The sequence below is a fragment of the Microcebus murinus genome, chromosome X (assembly GCF_040939455.1).
Source record: "Microcebus murinus isolate Inina chromosome X, M.murinus_Inina_mat1.0, whole genome shotgun sequence".
In the NCBI taxonomy this organism is placed as follows: Eukaryota; Metazoa; Chordata; class Mammalia; order Primates; family Cheirogaleidae; genus Microcebus; species Microcebus murinus.
This window is the reverse complement of record NC_134136.1, coordinates 42980613-42995282: the sequence shown is the minus strand read 5'-3', so window position 1 is coordinate 42995282 and position 14670 is coordinate 42980613. Positions and strand designations below refer to the sequence as shown.

The 14670-nt window shown below is 48.9% G+C and overlaps 1 pseudogene; it reads left to right on the top strand.

Moving 5' to 3' along the window:
* LOC105862849 (tubulin polyglutamylase complex subunit 2 pseudogene) overlaps positions 1 to 14670 on the top strand; it is a 153699-nt pseudogene that overhangs the window by 48101 nt on the left and 90928 nt on the right.

Sequence of the window (14670 nt, the reverse complement as noted above, 5' to 3'; positions counted from 1 at the left end):
AATGCTGGTGTTCCCAATCCCCAACCTTGCCTCCCTCCACCCTCATTAAAACAGAAACAGGGATTGATTTATGTCCCGCTCCTGAATACATGTAAAATTTGTACAAAAATATCTTCTATGAAAATGATTTGTAATCTGTAGACTTAATACCTGGGAGATGTCTTGAGATGTAAAATCCCATCCTTTGGGTTGTGGGTTTTTTGTTTTCTCCAAATAAATCTGATCTTTAAAGTTAAAAAAAAAAAAAAAAAGATATATAGTTCCTGGAGAGCTGCTTCTTTATTACAGCCCAAAACGACTTCATGCAATTGCCTAGAAATCAGTAGGGTTAATTTTTACTCTGTAATATCTGTAAAAGTCAAAGATGACCCTACAGAATTGTCTTTACTGATTCCATGTCCCCCTTCTTTTTTGTAGCCTCATGGGGATGAGTGGGATTGGAGTCAACACAGTGTCCAACCAGAATGAACGATGGGGCCCCCTGCAGGTACTCAGCTAAAGGTAAGGGGGAGACATGGCCTATGGCCGCTTCAGAGAGGGCTCCTGGGCAGTTTGCATTTTTGTGTGGGTCTCGGGTAATCCCCTTTTGAATCAGGCCTGACACAGTAACAATTAGACATCTATTAGAATACGCACCCATTTCTGGGGAAGAAAATGTAAAAATTCTGCCTTTTCCTTTTCCTTGTCCATGTCCGGCCTAACATAGGCAAATCCGCAGAAGCTCGCACACCTCTATGTGTTTTTCACAGCAAGCCTCCAGGTAGGAGCTGTCTGGAGATGGACCATGAGCTGGTGGGAGGAAAACGGGTGTCTTGGGGTGGTACCTGGCTCTGTTCCTCTCTGTCCTAGCCATGCCTGAACCACCGCAATCTGCCATAGTCAGAAGGGCCCTCTGTCCAGGGCTTAGAGTGTGTCCTGACTCCTTGCACCCCACAGGTAACTCTGGGACACTGGTCACTCTAGTCCTGATTTTCAAGGTGGCCTCGGACTGACCTGTGAGAGTGCCCACATCAGAATGTTTCCTGGCTGGCAAAGGCTGGGGTTGGGTCCAAAGTTGTGCCCATTCTGGATCTTGTCCCTCAGGGCTCAAGCAGCCTCTAGTGGTCACAGTGTAGGTTGGTAATGGGTTGGTTCCTAAGCATTGCTAGGGGGACTGCAGGTGAACTCTCCCCTTTTGGTCAGGAAGGCAGGTGAAGAAGACCAAAGTGAGGCCATATTCAGGGCAGTGGTTCGCTTCTCCTCCACTTGGGCAACAGGGTGCCATCCGCCATGTTGGAGCCCAGTTGGATAGTGGTTGGTGTTTTTTCCTCAGCTAAGGGCGGAGGGAGTGGACCTGGGGGAAGGGCAGGCAGGCATTTGTGGTGCAACAGTGCCATCCAGAGGAACTTTTTTGGTGTGCCTGCAAAGGCAGGCCTGGGGTTTCCTTGGGAGGAGTGGCTTGGGAGCGCAGTCGGGGTCCAGCAGGGACAGGGGACGGATCCCCAGACGGATCAGAGCTCTCTGGAGGCCCTGGGCAAGGGTGGCCCCTGGTACTTCGGGTTGTGAAATTACCAGGGTTGAGCAGCAGGTCGAGGTGGACAGCCAGCCGCCTGGCGGGCCTGTACAGGAAGTCTGGCTGCGGAGCCTGGTGGCGGCCATGTCTGAGCAGGACTAGCGGGAACCTGCAGGGGGGATCAGGGGATTGGGGCTGTAAGCTCGGGACCAGGGCTGTGGGCAGCTTGCCTGGTGCCCCTTCCCTTAGGAGTATGGGGCAGGATGACGTAGGTGGCTCTTTTTTTACAGTATACTCCAGTGAGAGACCACTCCCAGACCTTGTGTTTCAGGGCCCTTTGGCGTCTGTGGTGGCCTGGGATGAGATGTTCTTCTGTCCTAGGGAAGGAGACTGGCCTTGCTGGTGCATGTGACAGCCCGTGGGATCAGCAGCTAGACTGGCCATTGAAGCGACTTATACAAATCCCAGCCCAACCAATGTAACATAGGGTGTGTCCCTGCTTCCCTTCTCTTTTGTGTACATGTATCAAATGATCAGTGAATTGTCTTTACCTCGGGCCCATCTCCATGGCAGTCACTTGTGGCTTGGGGCCTTGCTCTGCCCCTACATCTGTGCTGTGTGGGTGCAGGGACCTGTGCTGTGTCATTAGGAGCAGACAGTTGGGTGTTGGGGGAAGGTTTGGAAAAGGGATACTCTGGAAAGGAAGGGTGTACTTGTTAGGCCTGCTGTAGCGGGCGAAGCCAAGAGCATCCAGAACGATGGAGCCCTTGGGTTTGGCCCAGGGAGTAAGTGCTGCTTGGCAGAAGGGACAGCTCAGGCAGGCTCAATCAACATAGCAAGTGGCAGTGGGCACTGGCTCCTTCACCCTCTGGTCCCTCTCTGTGGTGTCAGGTGGGCCCCACTGGCAGAATGACACAAGGTTAAAGTTGGCTTGTGAGGTTGGAGCATTGAAGACATGACCCTTTGCAAGAAACTATCTGGAAAGGCAGAGGCCTGGGCCACTGGGGCGTGATTGTAATGTGGCTGAGAACATTGAGTATCAGTATGCCAGGGGAAGAGAGGTGTATGTCCCTTAGCCCCTCTTTATAGAATTCAGGGGAAGGAAGGGAAGGATGGGATTCTTTAGAGGTCACAGGTGGGATGTTACTGGAGAAAGGGAAACAAATGCAGGCAGAGTGAGGTTATGGGCCTCTGAGGACTGACCCCTTGGGAATAAGGTGTCTTCCTTGGAGTGAGAAAAGGAGAAAAGGCCCCTAAGGAGAGTTGTCCCTCCCTCCTATCTGAATGCAGAGAGATAGCCACATGGATTTATGTGCCCATCTATGCCAGCGTGCACACAGACTTCGATGAAATCTCACAGTTATCTTCCGTCTAAGCCCAGTTTGGTAGCTGTGCATGGGCCGACTTTCCCAGGATAAAGAGGATAAGGTCCAGCTTTGACTTGCCTGGCCTGGGCTTTGAGGATCAGGGAGGGGCTTTTCAGGGTGGCAGTGGTGGCCGAGGCAGCAGCATCTATCTGTAGAGGTAGTTGCATAGGGTTTGGACTCCTTTGCATTTGTCTTAAGGCCTCTCGGTCTACTTGAGTGATTTCTAATCCCTTCAGTTGCATCTCTCATGGTTTTGTAGTAATATCTTGATGTTGGCTGTGGAGGATCAGGAAGCAAACATACATGCTCACACACACACACACACACACCACGCATACACAGTGAGAGTGCTGGACACAAAAGAGAAAAACAGTGAATATTCACGATAGGAGAGAGAGAAATAAAAAGGATGGGTTGGGGAGAGACAGGGAGACAAGGAAGGAGTTAGGAGGTGGGGAAAGGCAGAGAAAGGAGTCAAAAAACACCTTGTTGTAGGAATCTTGCACAGAAGTTTCTGGTGTGAAGTTCTGGAGGTGGGCAGGGAGACAGTAGCTCGGGTGTCCTGTGTCCCCTCTGTTTACTGTGAATTGTGTACAGAGTAGTGTCCCTGGGCCATGTGTTATCTGCACGTATGTTGGGAGTATTCCTCTTTTTTTTCTTTTATTGTTTTTGGTTTTTTTTGTTTTTGTTTTTGTTTTTGTTTTTGTTTTTTTTGAGATACACTCTCGATTTCTTGGCCAGGCTAGAGTGAGTGCCGTGGCGTCAGCCTAGCTCACAACAACCTCAAACTCCTGGGCTCAAGCAATCCTCCTGCCTCAGCCTCCCGAGTAGCTGGGACTACAGGTATGTGCCACCATGCCCGGCTAATTTTTTGTATATATTTTTAGTTGGCCAATTAATTTCTTTCCATTTATAGTAGAGACGGGTCTCGCTCTTGCTCAGGCTGGTTTTGAACTCCTGAACTCGAGCAATCCGCCCGCCTCAGCCTCCCAGAGTGCTAGGATTACAGGCGTCAGCCACTGTGCCTGGCCTGTATTCCTCTTTTTGATCAGCCATGATACAGGAACCGTAAGATGCCACGAGGATGTACAACTATTTAGGGGGAAGAAGATACAAACACTTCTACATTATCCTTGCCCTTGTCCAGCCTAACACACACAATTCCACAGAAGCGTAAACTCCTCTATGTGTTTTTCACAGCAACCCCCCCTCCCCCCACTCTCCTTAGGAGCTCTCCTGAAAGTATCAGAGGATCCCAGGAACAAAACCAAGAGGAGGACAGGTGCCTTAGGGGTGACACCTGGATCCAGGCCTATCTGACCTAGCTATGTCTGAACCATGGTGGGCTTGCAGAGCAAGTGGGGCCTGGTGGTCATGCCAACTGTCCCAGTGTTACACTTTCTTCTGACTGTTAGGACAGGGGCAGGTGAGATAGCTCCTCCAAAAAGTTGCCAAGATGGTGCTATCTGCCATATTGGAGCCAGATTGGACAGTGGTTGGCGTTTTTTCCTCAGCCAAGGGCGGAGGGAGTGGACCTGGGGGAAGGGCAGGCAGGCATTTGTGGTGCAACAGTGCCATCCAGAGGAACATGTTTGTTTTTCCTATGAAGCCAGGGCTGAGGTTTCCTGGGGAGGAGTGGCTTGTGAGTGGAGTCAGGGTCTATCAGGGACAGGGGACTGGACCCCGGACAGGTCAGAGCTCTCTGGAGGCCTCGGAGGGAAGGGTGGCTTGTGCGGTTCGAACCCTAGAAGCACCAGGGACAGGCAGCAGGCTGAGGTGGATATCCAGCTGCCTGGTGGGCCTGTACAGGAAGTCTGGCATGTGGTGCCTAATGGCAGCCATATCTGGGCGGGACTAGTGGGAGCCTGGATTAGAGAACGAGGCCTCAATGCCATGGGCAGTTTGACTTCTGTTCCTCTTCCTGTTGTCATACTCACGCCAAGGTGTCAGTGAGTACATTCTTGCAGAGGACTGTTATTACTGTTCCAAGTCTCATTGCCAAGTGAGCAATAGGCTGAGCCTTTGCAGACATGTCCTTCCTCATTTACCTTGCCTAAAATTCACTACAGCCTCAAGGCAATGGCCAGGAGCATCCCCTTGTTCCTGGTTCCCTCTATATCTCTTGGTCTCAACCTTGTGCTTGCTCAGGGAGTTTGCAATCAAAAAGGTCTGGTGATGCTCTGTAACTATCATCACTGTTGGTTTCAATCACGGTCTCCCCCTCATTTCCCAGTTTTTTCTCCCTTTTGCTCTATCCACAGTACCCTTCCTTCTTGAGTTTCTTAGATTCACCAACATCAGTCAGACCTGCCAGGGCCAGAAATGATGTGAAATTCTTGGGCACACAGGGCTTTCCATGGACCTTTACGACCTATGGCCTGCTACTGGAGAACCACTGTCGTGGTCATACTCTGTGCCAGTTCCCACCTGCCTGCATTCATGTTACTTATTCAACGGTAGCCCAAGGATATGGTAGGCCTAGGGCTGCACTCCTTTTCTTTCATACCTACTGGATGATTTCTAAAAGTTATTGCTGGGGCTCCAGTACTTCATACTCATCAGTTTCCTGAATTCATGCTCAGGGCATCCATATGCGCTGAGCCTTTGGGACAACTGACCCATTTCTCTGTTGATGAACTGGTCAGGGTAAGGACCTAGAGGATGTGATCACACCCCCACCTAAAACTGTGAATGTGTCGGTCTTGTTACAGCAAGGGTTACAGTGGGTGGTTGGGAGGACAAACCAAGCAGCACACGGAGACTGGAGAACCATAGTTTATTCGCCAGTGGGCACAGAGTGGACTTGCCACCAAATCTCAGCCTCATCTACCGAGTTTCTTCCACTTTCATTAGGTTAGGGTGGTCCATGGGGTGGGGTCTCAGGTGGCTGATGCAATAGGTAAGCATGAATGCAGATGCCAGGTAATAAGTTGGTATGAGGTTGATGAGGGTCTTCCTTATCAGTGTCCGTGTGCTTCATTACCTGGAGCAGTGCTCTGGGAAAGCCAGACCCAGAGAACATACTCCTCCATATGTGTGACCCCAGGTATATTTCCGGAGGCAAGTTCCCAAATCATACCACTTGAGGCCAGGGAACAGGGGACATTTGGAATGTTCCCCAACTGTAATGCATGAGCAATACAGACCCGTGTCCCCCAGCACCAGAGAACAGTGGCCACATTGACTTGTGGATCCCCAACAGATTTCTTCTTTTGTTCTAGTATCTAGTAATCAGGATATTTATCCTTTCTACAAGAGACTGCCCATGACATTCTGGCGCTGGCTCCTCCTCTTTACTGGGCTGGGCCTAGGTTTTCCAGATGGACCCTTAGGTCCGGAATTCCCAGTGGCCTTGACTGCCAGGAAAGTGTCCCACTTAATACCCCAATGTTGCCCCAGCACTAGCAGGAAAGATCCAGAGGCAAATCCCCTGTGATAGTTTCAGTTCCATGTTGCCAAACATGGCGGCCGTGGATGACTGGACTCTAGGGACTTCGGAGCCGGAGCCTGGCTGGTCTATCAGCCAATGGCTCCTTGGTAGCCCAAACTGACTCCCTCTCTTTCTCATTAAACCCAGAGTCACCCTGTGGGGACATCAGGTGCAGCCCCAGAATTTGCCCATTTCCCAAAACTTATGCTTCCTCCTCTCTGAGGCCTCCCCTCAGTATACACAGAGACTAAAAAGAATCCGCTTGGGGGCACTGTCGCTCCAGAAATGCCAACAATTTGGCCTCCCAGGCCTCTCCCTCCACCCTTTATAGGTGAAAAAACACCAAAGAATGCTCAAAAGGGATTCAAGCCCTAAGAGTGGGGTTTATTCTTTTCAGGTGCTGAGGGAAAAGTCTGTCTTTTTCTGAGGCTCTAGTTGTGGAATATAAATGTCTGTGTGAAAATGTTCATCCAAAAGTGTATATGTACCGATTTATCCATCGATATATCATCCCCTCATAAGCTTTGAGCCAGAATTTACTATAATGAGGTAGTCAGTTTTCTGGTCACACCTGTGGATATTATAAGGGTCCTCTTGAGTAGGCGGGTTGCTCCTAAGTGAATATTGACTCATAGCTTGACATGGACTGAGTATCTGGATTTCCCCTCTTAAGCTGCAGTCATTACCTGCATTCTGTCATTTGGGAGTCAGGGCTACTAGCCCCTAGGAGCCAACCAAGGGAAGCACATTCCAGGAGCAAACTGCCTTAGGAGCAGTCCACAGAAGGAGTAGCAGTAGGGTATTGTGGGAGCAGCAGGAATTGACAGGGGCCATGTGAGGGGACAAGACTAGAAGGTCATAGCCCTGCGTCACCTACAGGGACTCAGGTAGACACTCCCCATTGAGTATCCCAGATTGGAGTTCCTAGTGTGAACTAAAATAAAACTTAAGGCTCACCACTCCCACTAGCTAACTAAGTGGACCCCCTGTTGGCCAAAGGAATATCCTAAAACAAAATTGTCTGCCAGAAAGAGGGAGGTCAGATATGTCTCATCATGCCCCCCCTCCAGTCTTGGGGACATCCTTTGTAACCCATTAACAGGACTAAGTGTATGCAAGACAAACCTGCAGGTCCTCAATTTACTGAACAAATCTATGTCCAGTGGCTTATCTCTGACAACAGCTCCTTATGTTAAAACATTCCAAGCCTTTAGACAAAGCTTCATGTCTTTAACCAATTACAAACCAAAGAATCTTTAATCACACCTAAAACCTGTAGCCCCCCCCCCAGAGAGGTCCCACATTTTTGGGTCAAGCCAATGTATACCTCCCACATATTGATTTATGATAAAACTAAACTGTAACCTAGCCACAGTGAGTCCTCTTGCTCAAGGATTCTTGGAAGTTGCTCCAGATCAAGGTACTAAAATTTGGGTCCGAATAAACTTCTTTCAAACATTTTATAGTTTGGATTTTTCTGTCCACAATGTATACATTTTTCCCTTCCTTTTCGATATTCTTTCCCCCATGACAACCGTGGGAATACCCTTTGATTAGAAATTTCTCCCAGTTAAAGAGACAGCCCTTTCCATTGTGTGATGTACAATCCCAAATTGTGCCTTTCTCTTCTACCCCTCTTACCATCCCTCCCTAAAGTGAGAAGTAGATGTCAATTTCCTCCTCTGTGTTTGCTTCTGCTATCTTGTACATACAAATGAAAATGTGGAAGTTTGTCTGCTTTCGGCCTCTTCTCTGACCTTGCCAGGCTGATATGGAACAAAACACACATCCCTTGGCCTTTGCACACGTGTGCAGAGTCAACATCCAGCCAGATCCTTTCCATTTCCCCTGTAACCGCTGCCTGGGGTGATAGCAGCAGGATCATTTGTTTACCATGTCTCTTCATTTGGACACTTGGTCTTTGCTTTCCTCCTTCCCATCTTCTTTTCTTTGAAAGAGATCTGACCTTGTTTCTGTGTATTAAGTCCCAGTGCTGACAGGGTGAGCATGTGTGACTGACAGGTACATGGAGTGTTGTCTGTGTCCACCCTCAATCCAGCTGCTGAGTACATTGAGACGCAGCCGCCCCCAAGAATGATTTGCCCTTGTGTCTAGAAAGTCATTATGGTGGATCTGTGTGCAGCTAGACTGCAGATACCTGCTTCCCGTTCCTTTTCTAGCCAGATGAGCTATAGGTTCTTCATGGGTCTGTTACTCTATTGATATGAGGTTGAGGAAGCAGCCTCAGTTGGATATTTTGACATACACTTCTCCATAGTCTCAGAGTACAGATACCAGGAGAGAAGTTGTGTAAGGATAGACGCCCAAGGTAGGCTGGTTGTAGCTGTCACTGAATAGAAAGCCAAGGGTAAATTCTCCCTTATTTCAAGATGTATAGTTTCCGGAGAACTGCTTCTTGGTTACATCCCGAAACAACTTCATGCAATTGCCTATAAATGAGTTGAGTTGATTTTTACTCTGGAATTTCTGTAGAAGTCAAAGATGACCCAACAGAATTGTCTTTACCGATTCTGTGACCAGTTTCCTTTTTGTAGCATCAAGGAGATGAGTGGGATTGTAGTCAACACATTGTCCAACCAGAAAGAAGGACGGGGCTACCTGCAGATACAGATCTAAAGGTAAGGGGGAGACATGGCCCATGGCCACTTCAGAGAAGTGTTCCCAGGCAGTTTGTATTTTTCCATGAGTTTGTGGTATTCCCCTTTATAATCAGACCTGACAAAGTAACAGTGAGATATCTGTTAGAATATGCACCCATTTCTGGTGAAGAAAATGTAAACAATTCTTCCTTGTCCTTGTCCTTGTCCATATCTGGCCTTATATAGCGAAGTCCGCAAAAGCATGGACACCTGTATGTGCTTTGCATGGCAAGCCTCTAGGTAGGAGCTGTCTGAAGATGGACCTAGGGGTAGCACAAGGAGAATGGGTGTCTTGGGGTGGCACCTGGCTCTGGACCTGTCTGTCCTAGCCATGCCTGTACCTCCCTGGGCTACTAGAGTGAGAAGGGTCTTCTGTCCAGGGCTCACAGTATGTCTTGACTTCTTGCTGCCCACCATGTAAATCTGGGACACTGGTCACCTTCGACCTGTTGGTCAAGATGGCCTTGGACTGACCTGTGAGAGTGCCCACGTCAGAATGTTTCCTAGCTTGCAAGGGGTGGAGTTGGGTCCAATCCTATGCCCTGTCTGGATCTTGTCCTTGGAATCTCGAGAAACCCCAGTGGTCACGGTGTAGGTTGTGATTGAGTAGATTCCAATGCGTAGCTAGGGGGACTGCAGGTAAACTCTTCCCTTTTGGTCAGAAAGGCAAGTGAAGGGGACCCTAGTGAGGCCAGGCTCAGGGCAGTGGGACAGCTCCTCCTCCACATGGGTGAGAGAGTGCTGTCCGCCATGTTGGAGCCAGATTGGACAGTGGTTGGCGTTTTTTCCTCAGCCAAGGGTGGAGGGAATGGACCTGGGGGAAGGGTAAGTGGCATTTGTGATACAACAAATGGCATTTGGGAGTGCAGTCGGGGTCCAGCAGGGACAGGGGACTGGACCACAGACAGATCAGAGCTCTCTGGAAGCCTGGGGAAGGGTTGCCTGTGTCGGGTCCAGCTGTGGAATCACCAGGGACATGCGGTGGGCCGAGGTGGACAGCCAGTCACCTGGCTGGTCTGTACAGGAAGTCCTGGCTGTGGAGCCTGGTGGTGGCCATGTCTGAGTGGGACTAATGGAAGCACGTATTGGGGAATGAGGCCTCAAGTCTATGGGAAGTTTGTCTTCTTCTCCTCTTCCTGGTGTCATACTCACGCCAAGGTGTCAGTGAGGGGATTCTTGCAGAGGACTATTATTATGGTTCCAAGTCTCATTGCCAAGGGCGCAATTGCCTCAGCCTCTGCAGACTTCTCCTTCCTCATTTACCTTGCCTAAAATTCAGGACAGCCTCAAGGCAATGGCCAGGAGCATCCCTTATTTCCTGGTTTCCTCTATATCTCTAGGTCTAACTTTGTGCTTGCTCAGGGAGTTTGCAATCAACAAAGTCTGATAACACTATGTAAATGTCATCACTGTTGGGTTCAGTCAAGGTCTTCCCCTCCTTTCCACATTTTTCCTCCCTGTTGCTCTCTCCACAGTCCCCTTCCTTGTTGAGTTTCTTAGATTCCCCTCCCCCATCAGTCAGACCTGCCAAGGGCAGAAATGATGTGAAATACTCCTGGGCACACAGGGCTTTCTCACAGAACTTTATGACCTATGGCCTGCTACTGGAGAACCGCTGTTACGGGTCATACTCTGCCAGTTACCCCTGCCCATATCTGTGCTACCTGTTTAATGCTAGCCCAAGGATATGATAGGCTCAGGAATGCACTTTTTTTTTCATACCTACTGGATGGTTTCTAAAAATTATTGCTTGGACTCCAGTATTTCGCATTCATTAGTTTCCTGAATTCATGCGCAGGCCGTCCATATGCGCTGAGCCTTTGGGACAATTGACCTATTTCTCTGTTAATGAACTGGTCAGGGCGTGGAACTAGGGGCTCTGATCACACCCCCACCAAAAACTATAAGTGTGTTGGTCTTATTACAACAAGTCTTACAGCGGTTGGTTGTGAGGGCAAACCGAGTGGCACACGGAGAGTTGGAGAATCAAGGTTTGTTTGCCATTGGCCTCAAGAGAACTTGCCACCAAATTCTGAGCCCCATCTACTGGGTTTCTTCCACTTTTATTAGGTTAGGGTGGTCCATGGGGTGGGGTCTCAGGTGGCTGATGCAATAGGTAAGCATGACTGCTGAAGCCAGGTGATAGGTTAGTGTTAGGTTGATGAGGGTCTTCCTTGTCAGCCTCTGTGTGCTCCATTAACCCGGGCAGTGCTCTGGGAAAGCCAGACCCAGAAAACATACTGCTCTGTACGTGTGACCCCAGGTGTATTTATGGAGTTGAGTAACCGGGTCAAGACACTGGAGGCCAGGGAACAGGGGACATTTGGAATGTTCCCCAACTGTAATGCAGGAACATTACAGACCCCTGTCCCCCCCTCCAGAGGCGGGAGGCCATGTTGACTTGTGGATACCGCTGGACTCTGTGCAATGGGACAAGATGCATAGCATGCCATCCTGTGTGGCCTGTGACGTAGAATTTCTCTGACAGCAGTGTAAGGAATCACCCAGAACTTGGGAGTCTGTGCACGGTGTTACCTTTTCTTGTATTGTTCTAGTACCCAGGAATGAGGATATTTATCCTTTCTACAAGAGACTGCCCATGACATTCTGGCGCTGGCTCCTCCTCATTACTCGGCTGGGGCCTAAGTTTTCCAGATGGACTATTAAGTTCGGATTTCCCAGTGGCCTCGACTGCCCAGAAAGTGTCCCTCTTAATGCCTCAATGTTGCCCCTGTACCACCAGGAAGGACCAGTGCAAAATCCTCTGTGGTAGTTTCAGCTCCAGGTTCCCAACATGGCAGCTGCAGAGGACTGGTCTACAGGGACTCCCCAGCCTGGCAGGCCAGACAGCCCTGGGCTCCTTGGTAGCCAAGCCTGACTCCTCTCTCTCTCACTAAACCCGGGTTCTCCCAGTGGGGTCCGCAGGTGCAGCACTAGAATTCGCCATTTCCCAAAACAGGCTTCTTCCTCTCAGAGGCCTCCCCTCAGTGTACACAAAAGACTACCTGGAAGCCATACTCAAAAAGGGTCTGCTAGGTGGCACTGTCGCTCTAGAAATGCCAACAATTTGTCCTCCCAGGCCTCTCCCTCCACCTTTTATAGGTGAAAAAACGCCAAAGAATGCTTACAAGAGATTCAAGCCCTAAGAGGGGGGTTTATTCTTTTCAGGTATGTGGAAAAAGGTGCGTTTTTTTTCAGGCTATTGGTGTGAATATAAATATCTGTGTAAAACTGTTCAACCAAAGGTGTAGATGTATCGATTTATCCGTCAATATGTCATATCCTCATAAGCTTTGAGCCAGAATTTACTATAATGAGGTACCCAGTTTTCTGGTCACACCTGTGGGTGTTATAAGGTTCCTCCTGAGTGAAAGTCGACTCACAGCCTGACATGGGCTGAGTATCTGGATTTCCCCTCTTATGCTGCAGTCATTACCTGTAGTCTGTCCTTAGGGAGCCAGGGTTAGCCCCAAGGAGCCATCAATCAAAGCACATTCCAGGAACAAACTCCTAATGCTCCTAAGGCATTAGGAGCAGTGTAGAAAAGGCCATTGTGGGAGCAGCAGGAATTGACAGGAGCCATGTGACTTGACAAATCTGGAAGGATTAGCCTTGGGTCACCCACAGGGACTCAAGTAGTCACTCCCCATTGAGTAGCCCAGCTTGGGGTTCCAAGGCTCAGGAGGAGAACCCAGCGGTTTTACACAGGTAGGTGACTTTGGAAAGGGCCTTTGGTTGTGCAGCCCCTCGTCACAAACTCTACATGGAAGTGTGGCTGTGCTGTCCACCCACCCCACACATTCTTGCATGTAATCATTCATGCTTCCACACACACGCAAGCTCTCCTCCCTATATATGTGTACATATTTACCTTTTATTTTCGATATTCTTTCTCCCATGACAACGTTGGTAATACCAATAGGGATAGAAGTTTTTTTCAGTTAAAGAGATAGTCCTTTCCACTGTGTGATGTCCAATCCCTAATTGTGCCTTTTGTCTTCTACCCCTGTTACCATCCCTCCCTAAACTGAGAAATAGATGCCAATTTTTTCCTGTGTGATTGCATCTCATATCTTGTGCATATGAATGACAATGTGGAAGTTTGTCTGCTTTCAGCCTTCTCTCTGACCCTACCAGGCTGATATGGAATAAAACACACGTCCCTTGGCCTTTGCACATGTGTGCAGAGTCAACATCCAGCCAGATCCTTTCCATTTCCCCTGTTACAACTGCCTGGGGTGATAGCAACAGGATCATTTGTTTACCATGTCTCTTCATTTTGGACACTTGGTTTCTGTTGTCCTCCTTCCCATCTTCTTTTCTTTGAAAGAGATCAGACCTTGTTGTCTGGGTATTAAGTCCCAGTTCTGACAGGGTGAGGATGTGTGACTGACAGGTACATGGAGTAGAGTCTATATCCACCCTTAAACCAGCTGCTGAATACATTGAGATGAAGCTGCCCCACCCCCGCCCAAGAATGATTTGCCGTCATCCCCAGAAATTCATTGTGGTGGATCTGTGTGCAGCCAGACTGCAGATACCTGCTTCCCGTTCCTTTTCTAGCCAGATGAGTTACCAGTCCTTCGAGCATGTTTTATTCCATTAGAATGAGGAGGAGCAAACAGCTTCACTTGGATATTTTGACATACACTTTTCCATAGTCATACAGTACAGATACCAGGAGAGAAGTTGTATGAATACAGACGCCCAAGGTGGGCTGGTTGTAGTTGTCAGTGAGCAGAAAGCCAAGAGTAAATTATCCCGTTTTTCAACGTACATGTCTCCCGGAGAGCTGCTTCTTTATGACAGCCTCAAATAATTTCATGTAATTGCCTAGAAATGAGTAGGTTGATTTTTACTCTGTAATTTCTGTAGAAGTCAAAGAGACCCTAGAGAATTGTCTTTACCAATTCCATGACCCCCTTCTTTTTTGTAGCCTCATGGAGATGAGTGGGATTGCAGTCTACACAGTGTCCTACCAGGATGAAGGCTGGTTGGTCACAGCTGCATATATACAGCTAAAGGAAAGGGGGAAATGTGGCCAAGACCACTTCAGAGAAGTCTTCCTGGGCAGATTGCATTTTTGCATGTGTTTGGGGTATTCCCCTTTTTAATCAGTCCTGAAATAGTAGCAGTTAGATATCTATTAGAATATGCACCCATTTTGGGGGAAGAAAATGTAATCATTGTGCCTTATTCTTGTCCATATCTGATAAACATTAGCACATCCACAGAAGCACACACACCTCTATGTGTTTTTCACAGCAGGTCTTCAGATAGGAGCTGTCTACAAATGGACCTAGGGTTGACAGGAGGAGAATGGGTGTCTTGAGTGTCGATCCTGGCTGTTCCTGTCTTACTTAGCCATGCCTGAACCACCTCGCGCTTCCAGAATGAGAACGGACCTCTGTCCAGGGCTTAGAGTGTGTCCTGCCTCCTTGTTCCCCGCCAGGTAACTTTGGGACACTGGTCACACTCGACCTGGTCCTAAAAGTTGGCCTGGGACTGACCTGTGCAAGTGCCCACGTCTGAATGTTTCCTGGCTGGCAAAGGCTGGGGTGCATTAAACCCTGTGCCCAGTCTAGATCTTGTCCCTGAGGGCTCAAGCAGTCCCCAGTGGTCACAGTGTAGGTGGGGTTTGTGTTGGTTCCCATGCCTTGCTAGGGGGACTGCAGGTGAACCCATCCCTTTTGGTCAGGAAGGCAGGTGAAGGGGACCCTA